General features: G+C 46.5%; 2 non-coding genes across 2 annotated transcripts; both read right to left on the bottom strand.

Annotated features, from left to right (window-relative positions):
* Nucleotides 1–313: 313 nt before the first annotated feature.
* Nucleotides 314–438, bottom strand: LOC146863025 (small nucleolar RNA SNORA63). Its single transcript, XR_014978650.1, has one exon. It is a non-coding gene; the product is annotated as a small nucleolar RNA SNORA63 (small nucleolar RNA).
* A 2,298-nt stretch (nt 439–2,736) lies between these two features.
* LOC146863024 (small nucleolar RNA SNORA73 family) lies at nt 2,737–2,946 on the bottom strand. The gene has a single exon (XR_014978652.1). It is a non-coding gene; the product is annotated as a small nucleolar RNA SNORA73 family (small nucleolar RNA).
* Between the last annotated feature and the right edge of the window lie 12,004 nt (nt 2,947–14,950).

The following is a 14,950-nucleotide window of genomic DNA, read 5'->3' as shown; positions in this document are numbered from 1 at the left end:
TGCGCGCGCAGCAGTAATCACGCCATATGGCGCCTCTGCTCAAGCGCGCGCCCGCGCACATGCACTGCAAGCTGTGGCCGGCGGTAGCATTTTTTGAATTCCTTACTTTAAGTCTCGCCAGAGACCTAAAAATAAATAATTAAAAAAAATAATCACGTACATAGTGTACCTTGAAGCAAGTTTAATTATATTCTTATTTAGCGAGTGCCCTGTTCAGATGCAGATCTAAACCCCCCCAGGTTTTGCAGTCCAATGAACAGTAACTACATGTGTGCCAATATGCAATCCACATTTGTTGTATAAGAGAGCAAGCGTGTTTGAGACCAAGCGTCCCTGCCTGCTGTTGCATCAGAACAGGCAGGGATAGTAGAATCAATTGCGTTGTGCAGGGGGAACGACAACACAGCACGTCAAGCTGGGCTGTAACTTATCCTGCATGGGTCATTCAATTCCAAGTTTAAAGCGGCTCAGTAGAGAGATCCAGAGAGCAGATACTTGGCAAGTTCAATATGGAACACAAATGTAACCTCCTAGAGTCGCCCACAGCAGTTATCCCTTCGGCATACAAGGAACATGATTAAGAACCAGCATACCAGAGCAATGGATACATTTTCTATAGGCTTTCAAGGTGTGAAATAAGCTTCTGTAAGATGCTCACCACCACTTTCTGTATTACAGTCTTTAACTACCATGTGTAGACTATCCAGGTAAAACAAGTACTCACTGGTTGGCATACATGAGCACTGCACACGTCGCTATTGCACGACGCGTCTCACAAAGGGCACTCTTCAGAAGAAAAGACAGACATTCATTAGCACAAACCGGCAGAGACTACAACATATGCAAACATGTCAACGGATACAGGACGTAATTGGGCAAAAGGTGGAGGAACAAGTAAACTACAAGAACAAAAGTTGGCAAAGCTAATAGGTCTCACTTCTGCAAGAGTTGGAGATACTGCGTTGTAAGTGGTCTTTTACCCAGCTATGTGGAGTGGAATGTGGGTTGGAATGTTTAGTTGTGGAATTGTGTAGCATGGATTTGTGGGGCATGGTGTGCAGTGGAATTATGTGGATAGTAATTATGCAGTAGTGTACCACAATTGTGTGGGGTGAGATGGTGTCAGAGTGCAATTATTTGGAACTGTATTTTGTGTTGTCAAGTTTAATTATATGGTGTGCTATTGAATTGTGGCATGCGTTATTCTGTGTTGTGGACTGGATGTATGTGGTGTTGTGAATGTGTTGTGCAATTTGTTGTTGGATTGCGGTGTGGAACCGTAGGGCTTTGAGTGAAACTCTGATCAGCCCAACCCAAATTGCTTGTGGCTCAGTCTTGTAGATGCGTACAAGTTTGTATAAAGATGTAAACATGAATAATACCAATTTGAATTAAAATCTTGAGGAAAGGTCAAACTAGTGCAAGTTTAGAAGTATGTCTCCTGGCGCCAGAAGGCACTTCTGGGCGTAATGAACCTCTGGTGCAACTCATGGTAAGACCTAGCAGAGGCGCATGCAGCCACATGTAAAGTGCAAACATGCAAAGTCTAACATACAAACAAGCAATGTGGGAGCTTTGCAGGATTGTGTACTTAATTTCAAGTGGGAGAATATCAGTCGTACTTCCAACTGTGCTAAATGAAACACATTTGTTCTCGGACTGGTACAACATGAGTTTTGAGTGCCTCCACCACGCCTCTGATGCGGAGTTACTGATTGAAAAATACAAACAGAATCAGAATGTAGCTGAGGAAGGACGCCAGAGCGCCTATTACCTAGTTTTTAGGCTGCATGGAATGTATTCTCCATGGACAACTTGGGAAGACTATGCTTACTTACAAATGTTACTTCTGCAAACGCCAGAACCGACCTCATTTTATTAGGTCTAGCACAAAAGAGGCCCATATGAGGTCTGTTCATGTGAACAGAACGATTACATCATGCAGAGACCTTGGTACTGGGCAGCTAAGTGTTTCTGCCAAGCAAATTCTAAAACCTAAACTATATTGACCATGCAGCATAGGAAGCAGTAAAATACATTTTCACTACTTGAGGAAACGGAGTGCTGCAGTCAAACCCTTTACTCTAGCATGGATGCATAAGTAGCTAGCATAACCACCAATTCTAGCTTTATACTCTTATATAGCAACCATGTCCTGTTCAAAAAGCAGGCCAACGCTCGAAATATAGGAATTGGCAAACCACCTGAATTGAAGATAAGACTTTTCTTTTTAAATAAGACGCTGTCAGTTGCAAGCATGCTATGCGGCAATAACAGCAACATTACAATCCAGAGTGTAACACACCATCACTGAATCTCTTCGCACGTTATTCAAGATCGAAGAACGTTGTGGCCAGTCAAAGCTGCTTTCCACCTACAGAAAAGCAAATTGAATAAGTTAGGACTCGAAAGTATTGGTATACACAGCTACATTCTCAATCACACGTTATTTCCACCTTATGCTGAGCAGTCTAGCTGGGCTCTTAGCAAAAGCTGAAGACTAAAACATGCAATATAAACTGGTGCACAATGTTTACCACATGGCAACAGTGTCAAGAGTGGAGAACCCTTACAAGATTCAGTACAGTATATAAAGCAATATGCATGATTGAAGCAGCCGTGCTGACAAAGTAGATGATTCCAAGCACCAACACCCTGAGCCATAGGTTACTCAAGCATCCCTTCTGGCACACAGGCTTACGTAGAGTCGTAGACTCACCACGTATGGAACTGCGGAAGTGTATCCTAAATGGTTTGTCTCCTCAGTCATGGTCTGAGGACTCTGAGAAGTCGTAGGAATATACAGGATGCAGCTCAGCAACCCAACGGCTGCGAACAAAGCTGGCGTGGAACAGGACTGTACGTCATGGGCCCGAAAGCCTATGCTCCCATATGCCACTAGGACAGAGCCGAGGGAGAGCAACCTCCCCCAGGTATCCCCGTTGGGTCACCATTAAAAATACAGTTTACAATACAAATTAATTAATCAAAACCAGCAAGCCACAGCCAACCCGAACTGTTTCCAACTTCAGTGCAAGCGGAGTTTTCAAAAGGAAACATTTTGCTTCTGTACAAGTTAGGGATTTCCCCACAATTGTAACACTATCTTTTTTTAAAAGTTACTGAAGCGCCTTCTTCCTGCAGTTGTGCCATAGCAATCTATCACATTTTAACCCCGTCCAGGCGGCGAGCACTCCCTCCCCGCTCCCCCCTGGTTGTTGCCATCGCTGCGCGCTTTTCCCTTAATTAGCACTTGACCACTTCTTGGTGCCTGAAAAGGTCGCAGTTTTATTTTTACAACAAACATTTCGTAACATGAAATCTTCATATTTCAAATTTCAACATTCATGGTCTTGCTTTAGTCCTTCAATGACCATGTTTCACTTTTATCTATTGTTCATTATTTTCTCTATTCGCATTCTGGATCCAGCCGCCCCAATTGCCTGGGAGAGGAGGGAGGTGCCCCAATCCCTGTGTTTCGATTCACGGGTCTAGGCTTCAACTTGCTACCGATTTGGAGGGTGTCCCTTTCTGGGCATGCCCGGGCTGCAAGTGCCGTCCCGCTCGTCCTGTATCCTTTCTGGGCCCTCCCTTCTCCCAGGGGTCTCTGCCGTTTGGCATCCCAAGGACCTTACTTGAGCATCTACTCTATTTTCTTGCGGCTGGGTCCTTGTCATCTTCTCCATCTGGTACCCCTGCCGTAAGGCATCCCCGGGGTCCTGCGGGAGTGTCATCTCTGTTCTTTCTCTGGCGGCACGCCGCCCAATGGCTCCCCCAGTGCCCCTGGCGTGAGGCATCCAAGGACACTGTGTGAGCCTTTCATCTATCTCCTAGTACTTTCGTTCTCTACTAGGTTCCTCGTGTCAGCTCCGCTACCCTTCCCCCCTACGGCTGCGACGCCCGTAACCATAGGTGAGGGTGGGTGGGCTTTTCTTCTCCTTCTTACGCGAGGGGGAGCCTTGGAATTGAATATCATGGGCCGTTGGCCCCTTTTAACCTCCCCCTCACCTACCTTTCTCGCCCCCTGATTGGGGGGGGGGGGCTTCCTTTGTTTGTGGGCCTATCATGCCCTCCCCGGCCTAGCCGGGTTTCCTAATTGCGGGGGCGAGGCGTGGAGGGGTCCCGCCGCCGGCCGGCGTTCTACTCCAGGCCTCTATCGGGTCCGGCTTTGCCTTCCCCGGCCTGGGTCCTAACTCTTCTTCCGTTTAGCTCAAGTGAAGAGATTTATGACTCAACACGATGTGCCTGATCGCAAGTACACATTCTGACCTAGAGAGTGCAGTGTACCAGCCAGGTGACCTTATGATTCAGACGCAGTACTATGGAGAGTCTTCCTTTGATCGCCACTAGGCGATCAGGACCCGTGCAATACATATTTAGTACACGTTAGGGTCCTTCACTGAAACAGGTTCAAGCTGGTGGGAAACTGACAATTCATGTACCTGGTGGAAACGAAACACCAATTACCAAAATCTGTGCCATACTAAAAAATAAAAACAGCATTTTTTTAGAATCCACTGCAGAAAAAAAAATTAAGTCCTACGAAAAGAGAACACAATTCATGTTAAGTCCTATCCTTTATGAGGAAAGAAGCCAGCGGAAGTCATTTCGTGCTCAAAGAATCTCTTATATGCGCAGCGATAAACACAGCAAAACAACTTGATTAACGCATGACACAGGATTGTGATGAGGCGCGATCGTAGTGACAAGCCAGAATAAAATATATACATTTATAGTGCATCAGACAAACCATAAATAAACATGCAAGACCACATGTAACGGGCAGGCTCCGTGAGAGCGAACCAAACACCAAAAGGGGGGCGGATGGCAAAGACAAACAAGCGGATCGCGATCAAACAGCAAAGCGGCCGTGCGGCGTAAGTGAAAGTAATACCGGTCAAGCGCGGCGATCGCACCCGCGCACATGCACTGTAGCTCTAGGCTGGCCTGGTAGCACTTTTTGGAGCCCTCTCAAAAAGTCTCGCCAGACCAATCGCGATCGCAATCAAACATCAAAGTGGCCGTGCGGCCGCGAAAGTGAAAGTAATACCGGTCAAGCGTGGCGCGCGCTCCCGTGCACATGCACTGTAGCTCTAGGCTGGCCTGGTAGCACTTTTTGGAGCCCTCTCAAAAAGTCTCGCCAGACCAGCGCATGCGCTGGGTCAGGCGAGACCTAACAAGGGGGTAGGGAGGTGAGGGAGTGAAAAGATAGATTTGTGAAATGGTGGATGGGTGGGTGAGTGAAGGGGGGGATGGACAGATGCATGGATGAATTAAATAGTATAAGGATGGCTGAGAGAAAGGGAGGAAGGATGAATGGTTGGATGTGTTAAAGGATGGATGAGAGAAATAATGTCTGGATGAGTGATTGGATGGATGGATTGAAAGGGTAAATAGATGTTGGATGGGTGGAGTGAAAAGCTGGATGGATGAATGGGTCGAAAGGACGAATGTAAGGATGGATAGGTGAAAGAATGGATGAATGAATGAAAGGGAGGATAGATAAGCGAAAGGGTGGAAAGATTGAAGAATGAGCGAAAGGGTGAATGGATGAGTGAGTGAAAGCATGGATGCAGAGGCGTTGTCAACTTCCTGCTTTAGCAACAACAGTAGAGATGGGATTTTTGATGGCTTTTTCTGCCTGTAAGGTGAGTGAGTGAAGGGTTGGATAGATGGATGCCTTGATGAATGAGTGAAAGGATGGATGAATGGATTGCTGTATGTGTTAAAGGATGGATGGTTGATGAGAGAACGGATAAATGGGGTGAACGGGTACATTGATGGATGAATGAGTGAACAGCTGGATGGATGACCGATTGAAAGAATGGCTGAATAAGTGAGTGAAAGGAAAGATAGATGGGTGGCTGGATTAAATGGTGAATAAAAGAAAGGATGTGTGAGTAAGTGAACAGGTAAATGGATAGGTGAGTGAAATGGTGGATGGATGAGTGAAAAGGTAGATTGATGCATGGCTGAATGAGCGAAAGGATAGATTTAAGGATGGGTGAGTGAAAGGGAGGAAGGATGATGGCTGAGTCAATAGGTGAATGAATAGATGGGTGAGTGGAAGGTTGGATGGATGAGAGAGTGAAAGATTGGATCGATGAGTTAAAGGGTAAATGGACGGATCAGTGGATGGATGGATAGAATAGTGAAAGGATAAATGAGTATAATGGATGAATGAGTGTAAGGCAGGGTAGATGAATGGTTGGATGAAAGGGTGGACGGATGGATGATGCAGATTACACATGTTCTCTACCCTATACAGCAACATATACGCTCCACCTTTTATATACACTCTCCATTAACTACATTTTTTGTCCACCCTGTACAGTGGCACAACATAGTGGAGAAGTGTGGCTCAATGGTTAGAGTGGCAGACCTCGATGCAGAGCACTGGTCCGGGACCAGGGTTCGATTCCCGTCATGGCAGGGTCTCGGGCTATAAATTCCACGGACCGGATATTCTCGCCTCAGTGCCTATTCTAATCATGGGTCCCACGCTGCAACTCTGGGCAATAGCTTGCTTAATCTCCACAACGGCCCCAACAGCGCTGGGATGCCTGGCCTCACCATGGGGGTGCCCAGGAGTGGACACCTCACATGGAAAGCCAGGAAGGGTTCCACAGCGGTATGAGTAAAAGCGCCAGGATGCCCCCGTTGGGGGTGGCAGTGCGCTATACAAGTACAAACACACAAACACACACATAGCCCCACCGCGGTGCGGGGGGCCCTGAGCTCTAGGGGGCCCCCTCAACAGTGAACACTGGCCTCAGGCCTCTTGACTGAGTCCAGAGGAGGGGCCCTCCTGTACTTTGCCACCATGTACATATGCTCCAATCCTCCAGACAAGCTCCCCATTCTTCAGGTACAATTTTCACCCACTTTGCGATCTCTCAGCCTCCATTTCCTCTCCACTGAGTACTTCTCTCTTCAGCCTCCATATGGTCTTGCCACTGTGCACATGCATTATCCACTCGGTACATTCACTGTGCAACCTCGAAACCTTTCCTCTACTCTTCACACCAATTCACCATATCTTGTGTGCAGGCTCTACATCCTCTTTTCACCACACACATCTCACAGCCCGAATTCTCTTTCCATGTTGCACTTTTCACATGTTTCCCAATTTCCTGCACCATATTGTATATTCACACCTCCACCCTGTTGCGACCATCAGCTCTATGCTCTCCAGCTGCTATCTTTACACAGCTGCCCTCAACTCTAGATCTCCACACTTGCTCATCATCCTTCATGTGGAAAAGCAATCATCCATGTGTGTTTTCCACCCTTCGGTTGTACGATTCATTGTCCTTCTATATTTACATCTGTGTGCCACCACCTATATCCCCTACTTATGCACTCTTTGGCCTTTAAAACTAACCTCTTTATCCACGCTACACCCTCATGTCTCCCAATCTGCTGAACATCCACTGACTCCCCATCTCTGCTCACCTCCAGCATCTACAAGCACTCTCCATTCTTGTATAGGTCTCGCCTAGGCACCACTCTAATCTATGCAATGCCATTCCACGCAACACCACTCAGTACAAAGTCACTCCATGCAACGCCATCCCGCTCTATGCAACACCACTCAGTTTTACGCAACACCACTCCATACACCGCCATTCTGCTTTAATCCACTCTGATTTACTCCACTCCACTGGACTCCATGCAACTCCGCTTTACTCCACTCAACTCTTCTTTACTCCACTCAACTCTAGGCCACTCTGCTTTACTCCACTCAACTCTAGGTCACTCTACTTTACTCCACTCTACTCCACTCTACTTCACTCTGCTTTGTTCCACTCTGCTTTGCTCCGCCCCACTCTGCTTCGCTCCATTCTGCTTTGCTCTGCTCCGCTTTACTCCACTCTGCTTCACTCCGCTCCGCTTCACTCCGCTCCGCTCAGCCTTACTCCGCTCCGCTCCGCTCAGCTTTACTCCGCTCCGCTCAGCTTTACTCCGCTCAGCTTTGCTCCACTTTACTCCGCTCTGCTTTACTCTGCTCACCTTCACCCTGCTCCGCTCAGCTTTACTCTGCTCTGCTCCGCTTTACTCTGCTCAGCTCTGCTTTCCTCCGCTCAGCTTTACTCCGCTCCGCTTTACTCTGCTCCGCTCTGCTTTACTCCGCTTTACTCCGCTCTGCTCAGCTCCGCTTTACTCCGCTCAGCTTTACTCCGCTCCGCTTTACTCTGCTGGACTCAACTCCGCTCTGCTCCGCTTTACTGTGCTCTGCTCAACTCCGCTCTGCTCCGCTTTACTCAGCTTTACTCCACTCTGCTCAGCTTTACTCCGCTCTGCTCAGCTTTACTCTGCTCTGCTTTACTCTGCTCTGCTTTACTCTGCTCTGCTTTGCTCTGCTTTACTCTGCTCTGCTTTACTCTGCTCCGCTCTGCTTTACTCCGCTCTGCTCAGCTTTACTCCGCTCTGCTTTACTCTGCTCTGCTTTACTTGCCCTGCTTTGCTCTGCTTTCGCTGCTCTGCTTTACTCTCCTCCGCTGTGTTTTACTCCACTCTGCTCAGCTTTACTCCGCTCTGCTCAGCTTTACTCCGCTCTGCTCAGCTTTACTCTGCTCTGCTTTACTCCTCTCTGCTCTGCTTTACTCCGCTCTGCTCCGCTCTGCTCTGCTTTACTCTGCTCTGCTTTACTCCGCTCTGCTCTGCTTTGCTTTACTCCGCTCTGCTCTGCTCCGCTCTGCTCTGCTTTGCTCCGCTCTTCTCTCCTCCACTCTGCCCGCTCCACTCCCCTGCTCCACAACTGCACTCCACTTTATGCCACACCACACCACTCTACGCTACTCCATGCAGCACCACTCAATACAACGCCAATCCATACAACCACACCAGGCAATATAATTACAATCCACTTAATACCACTGAACACCACACAATTCAACTCCACCTAATTACACACTACTCAATATCATATAAATACACCCCACATAAATCCACTCTATACCACATACCAATCTACATAAAAACACTCCAAACCATGCCACATTATTCCACTCTACATAATTTCACTCTATACTACTGTTCCATGCCACACTATTCAACCCCACACAAATCCATTCCACACCACATAATTAAAAAAACTACCATTATTCCACCCCACAATTCCACTACACACCACATAAATCAAATTTACAGCACACAATTCAACATCATGCCATAAATTCAACAGCACACCACGTAATTAAACTCCACAACACTCCACTGCACAAAATACTTTTCATCATAATTGCACTCCATTACACAGAGTCCCACTCCACATAACTGCAATACACTCAAAAACACATAATTGCTATCCACATAATACTATTGCACATCATGCCACATAATTCCACTGCACAAATCCACTCTACACCACACAATTATACTACACAATGCCACAAAGAATCATTCCAATCCAACCCACTTAATTGCACTACACGCCACATACACCCACTCCAATCCATAACATATAGGTAAGAGACATTTACATTCACAACACCAATAGCTCAAACCCTGTTTTATTTTACTTTTATTTTAACACCCAAACACACCGCTCTGAAGCTTAGCTCCTATCTATTTCTTCTTTTTCATCACCAAACAGGTAAACCTAGCAATACATTTCCCCACCACACAATTCAGCTCCACACTTTTGCAATCTACACCACATAATTCAACACCAAACCACATAATACAACTCAAGACAATTACACAACACACCACATAATCTAATCCACACCACACAATTCCACATTGTGCCACAATATTTAACAGCACACCATATAATTAAACTCCACTACATAACACTCCATAACTCACAATCCTACTACACATAATTCCAGTACACTCAATACCACATATTTACAATCCATATAATTCCACAGCACACCATGCCACATAATTTCACTACACAAATCCAGTCCACGCCACACAATTCCATGCCACACAATTACACAACTAACTAACCCAATCCAACATACATAATTCCCCTACACACCAAAAACATACAAAATGAGCAAGGGACCCACGTCTGGGCATACCCTGCCAACTTAGGGCAAACAAAGGAAACACAAGGAGATGATGGACGGAGCGCTGAAACATTTCAGACACTCACCCCCATCTTCAAATCTGCTCGCCACACCACATTTCCTTCACTATATCCATAGTCTTGATTCCATGTTGCACTGCTCCACTCACTATTCACACCCACTTCGAGTCTGCTCTGCACAATCAGTCTTCACATCCCACGTCACACTCAACAGTTCTTTGCACTTTTGTTCCACACTCCACAACCCCTAGTCATAGCTACTCCTTCCACTAAACCTCTCTAAGCATATCTTTTCATCTTATACGCTGTCTAGGGCAACATCCACACTTGACACCATCATTTGCAGTTACGATCCATGATTTTTCAGAAGTTCAAAAATAAAATGTACAATTTGTGCTGCCATTTCGAATACTATTCCCTGCATTACTCACCGACAGCCACTTTAATAGTACTCTTACCACTTACCCATCATCTAACAGACTAACTCTCACCCATGTACAATACGGATTCACTTACAGCCAATTACATCATTTGCTTGCCACTCACTCATCCCAAGGCATTGGTACTCACAGCACTACCTAATAGCCCACTCTTACCACCACTTGCTAAGAGGTACTTACAGTACCCTTTGCTCACATCCTCTGCTCACAGACAACCAATAGTTCTAATTTTTCACACCATTCATTCACTACAACCACATAGCACCATTCACCCCAAACAGCCACTTGCAACATGTCAATTTTTCTCAGCCACTTAAAGTTCATAATCGCAACCATACATCATCACTCGCATTGCAGTTGCTCTGAATATTATTCTTAACCAGTCTCCAACACCTATTCGTATCAGTCTCCAAAATCCACAGTCAAGACACCCACTGACAACTCATCGGTGTTTCACATCATATAATTGCATCCACTCAAAATCCCCACTTTCATTACATTCTCTTTACCCTACTCACACTAGCCACTTACAAAACCATTTGCTATGCTGTTCACATGTTTCATTACACCATTCACTTGCATAACACCACAAACTTGCAAACCCATTAAGTCATAATTGACCTGCTCCTTACCCAAAGCTATTTACAATAACGCTCACATCTGTTACCCTCTCACACTAATAATATTACTCACTGGCACTTATCAGAACTCCTATAACATCCTCTGACCATACTTACAAACACCCTCTCACTCATAGCCTCTCTATTTGCTCCTCTCCCACTGTTGTTACCATCTACCTATCACTGCTGACATACATCGAGTCAGAAAAGGGACGATGGTTAGGAAGATTGAGATAGCTGGGTTGTAGACATGATGGGAGTTCTCTCTGGTCCTCTGTAACAGATGTTTTAAGTGCACAAAAACGTCTAGTACACAGAGACAAGAATTCCTTACACATAACATGATTGTTTCAATTTAGAGAAACACACTGTCGCTTCATTAAAAAATGCAATAAGGCCATTTCAGTTCACTGAAAGCTGATGGTCACTATGCATCTTTAAATGAAGTATACACCTGTTATTCCCCAATGAAATCTACATTTGCGGTTGTTGCAATTAGAGATTGTGTTGATATACTTAGTGAAATTGTGCTATTACCACAACAATATGTCAGGCAGGTATCTCACTGATTAAGGGCCTGTATGTTTTTATTTAACAGTACATTCCAGTGCTGTTAAAGTCTAGTGGAATGACCCTGGGAGGAAGACTCATCACCCAAAGTGAACGCCTTAAAAGCAATACTCTTGAATCATTACTGGAATGGGGAAAACTATCCAGAAGTCCTCATGAGATCATAGTGAAGTAATAAAACCACACCGTGAATTACACATGAAGTAATGAAAACAACACCTGAAGTAGTACTGATGTAATTGTGAAATAGTCTGCTCCCATCCTCTGGTTGCCATGGAGTCTTCATGAAGTAATTTACTCCCATCCCCTAGTTGTCATGGAGTCACCGTGAAGTAATCTGCAATCATCGTGAAGTAATCTGCTCCCATCCCCTAGTTGTCATGGAGTCACCATGAAGTAATCTGCTCCCATCCCCTAGTTGTCATGGAGTCACCATGAAGTAATCTGCTTCCATCCCCTAGTTGTCATGGAGTCACCGTGAAGTAATCTGCAATCACCGTGAAGTAATCTGCTCCCATCCCTTAGTTGTCATGGAGTCACCGTGAAGTAATCTGCTTCCATCCCCTAGTTGTCATGGAGTCATCGTGAAGTAATCTGCCCTCATCCTTTTGTTGTCATGGAGTGATCCTGCAGTAGTTAAAGATATCCACACATTTTCCAAGGAAGTAATCAGGAGCTCATCCTGAAGTAGTTACTGTGACTTCGGATTACTTCCCCAGATAATTGCAGGGATAGCCTGGCGTAAGTCATCGGATGGCTTCAGAATAACTCCAGGATGATCTTCCTTTTTGACTTGGGAAGGCCCTGTAAATCATCCCCACCATGCCTTGTCACTGACACTTACTTCACGGGCCGCACGTTGCTATCAGCGCTGTCTAAGCCCTCCTCCTGTCTCTTCTTCCGCCGCCCATTGGCTGCTTGCGCCACTTCCAGGAGTTTCCTTTCAATCTTGCCGGGGTTTGGTTACGTTTCATTCTCTCACCCTCCCTTTGGACCCCAAGGACAGACTCATCCGCAGCATGAGTGTCAAGGCATACGGACCCAGCTCTCAGATCCTCACCTTCCCGGAAACCGAGGAGGCCGAGCTGCTGGTCGTTGCCGACACCAAGCGGGACTTTATTTACACTTTCCTCTAGTTTATTTTTGTTTTTCCTTCATGACACTTCCTCCCCCAGCTCACGTAGGCCCAGCACTGCCCTGCGTCGCACCGAGGACACCTCCATAGGTCTATTTATGCTCCTTCTGCCTGTTGTGTCTGCATCATTCCTGTGAGCACTCCCGCGACTCCACAGCCACACTTACCCTCAGATGCACACTCTTCCTACACTGTAAAGTGCTGTTCCACACGTAACGCTCACTTGCAGCATCCGCACTCTGTACACCCCCAGAGTCATACACCACGCTCCCTATGTATACCTCTCCTCCCTCAAAGAAAAATACATTCCCCGGCCACACGCTTCCAGGCACTGTGTACACCCCTGGATGTCTAGCTTCTCTTTGCTCCTCTAAGCGCTATATCAATCTCCTTAGCAAATGTTATGGGAGCGGGCATGGTGCTGTGAGGTGAACAAGAGAGGGTGCCTCACAACTGTGTTTTGGGAGGTGGCTGGGATCCAATTTTACTCCTGTTCGGGGATACTGGAGGCACCGGCAGAGAGCATGCCAGCCACGAACGGTTCTACACTGGCTGCCCCTTATTGCATTAATGTAGGATTTCAACTTTGTTTAAATATTTTATTTTTTTGTCTCTTTCACAGGCTTGGAGCTGTCGTGTTTCTGGCTCCCCAGCTGCTGGCTCCTCTTGTGGGTGATTTCACAGAAGCTATTTCTAACTCTCCTCCTATCCTTTGCTCCCTTTATGTAATTGCTGGCGGCCACTTCCTGCCCCTCCCCACCCCTCACAACTTTGTATCCAGCCTAGCTGTTTGCCTCTCTCCTGCTGGTCCTAAATGTGCCTCTAGCTCCCCAGTCTGTCAGTGGAGGTGGCACAGTCTCCCAGACCGCAACATTACCTGGGTTACGTGGCGTGGGGAAAGTCTGATGTATATGTACGCTTCTATGAGCAATTGGAAATATCTATCTTAGTGTCAGGGAGGCATTTATGATATGGGAGAAGAAACTGTGTTGTTATAGTCTGTATGAGGAAATGTCTCTTGTCAAGGCAGTACGCCCTCAGGGACACCACTCCAAGCCCCACGAGTTCTTTTTGCTAAGCCTTGTCATTAGGTAGGCTATTGCAATCAGGTCAGTTGTACTAATCCATGACTACAACTCCCAGAATTCATATTAGCTTGTTACAGAAATGCTCATGTCATACTCAGAGTCGCTTGGCAGCCTTAATTCTTGCTGCCAATGAGAAGCATCTCCCTGGTTTTCAATGTACATGCTTATGTGGACAGTGGGAACCATCTGTCTTATTGCCAAGGTTTATAGTTCAGTTGTCCATCAGAAGAACTCCTCTCGATGTCCTGGTATATGTTTAGTTGCCGGGCAAGCCTTCCTCCCTACCCACTGTATAAGATTCTACGGCCAATAATAAGGCCCTCTCTAGACGTCACTGTATATGTATCCGTGGCCAGTGAGAGCCACCACTCTTGTTGCCAGTGTGTGATTCTATGACCAGTTTTAAGAGCCTCTCTAGCTGTCACTGTATATGTTTCTGTGATCAGCAGAGGCACAAGTCATGCTGCCATTGTGTCTGTTTCTATAACAACTGAGCGACCCCGCTTGCTGTCCCTGCATGTGTTTTTAGGGTCAGTGCGTGGTACCCCTTGTGCCGCCAGCATACATGTTCATATGGTCAGTATCTGACATTTACACATTCCTCCCGTCTAACCCATCCTGCGCACCTCTTCTGTTCCAGGGCCAGGTACATGCTGCACCACTTTATCCTGAGTGTGTGAGCTACAACCCCATGTCCCTGCACAGCACTCTCAAACCCTGCTTCTGTACCATACACCACTTCATCCTGGCACTGCACACATCTGTGAATCCTCCCACTGAACGCCACACTCTCTGTCCGTCAGCTTCCGGCTCAACCTATACAATACCAGTAGCTTAATACAGAACAGTGGGGCCCCCTGCAGACGGCCATCTCTCACCATTATCCTTAGGGCATAGGTTGAATGAGTGGTCCCTGAGAGCAGCCTCCTCTGCGAAGAATGGGTCTAGGTTATGCCCTGCATACTACTACAACTAATCTTCAGAGTCCTGCTCAAATCCCCTCCCTCCCATACCAGCACACTACATCCTGAAGCGCAACACTTACATTACACAAG

The sequence above is a fragment of the Triturus cristatus genome, chromosome 2_2 (genome assembly GCF_964204655.1).
Source record: "Triturus cristatus chromosome 2_2, aTriCri1.1, whole genome shotgun sequence".
NCBI lineage: Eukaryota > Metazoa > Chordata > Amphibia > Caudata > Salamandridae > Triturus > Triturus cristatus.
Note: the sequence above shows the minus strand (reverse complement) of the source record. Positions and strands in the feature narration are given on the sequence as shown.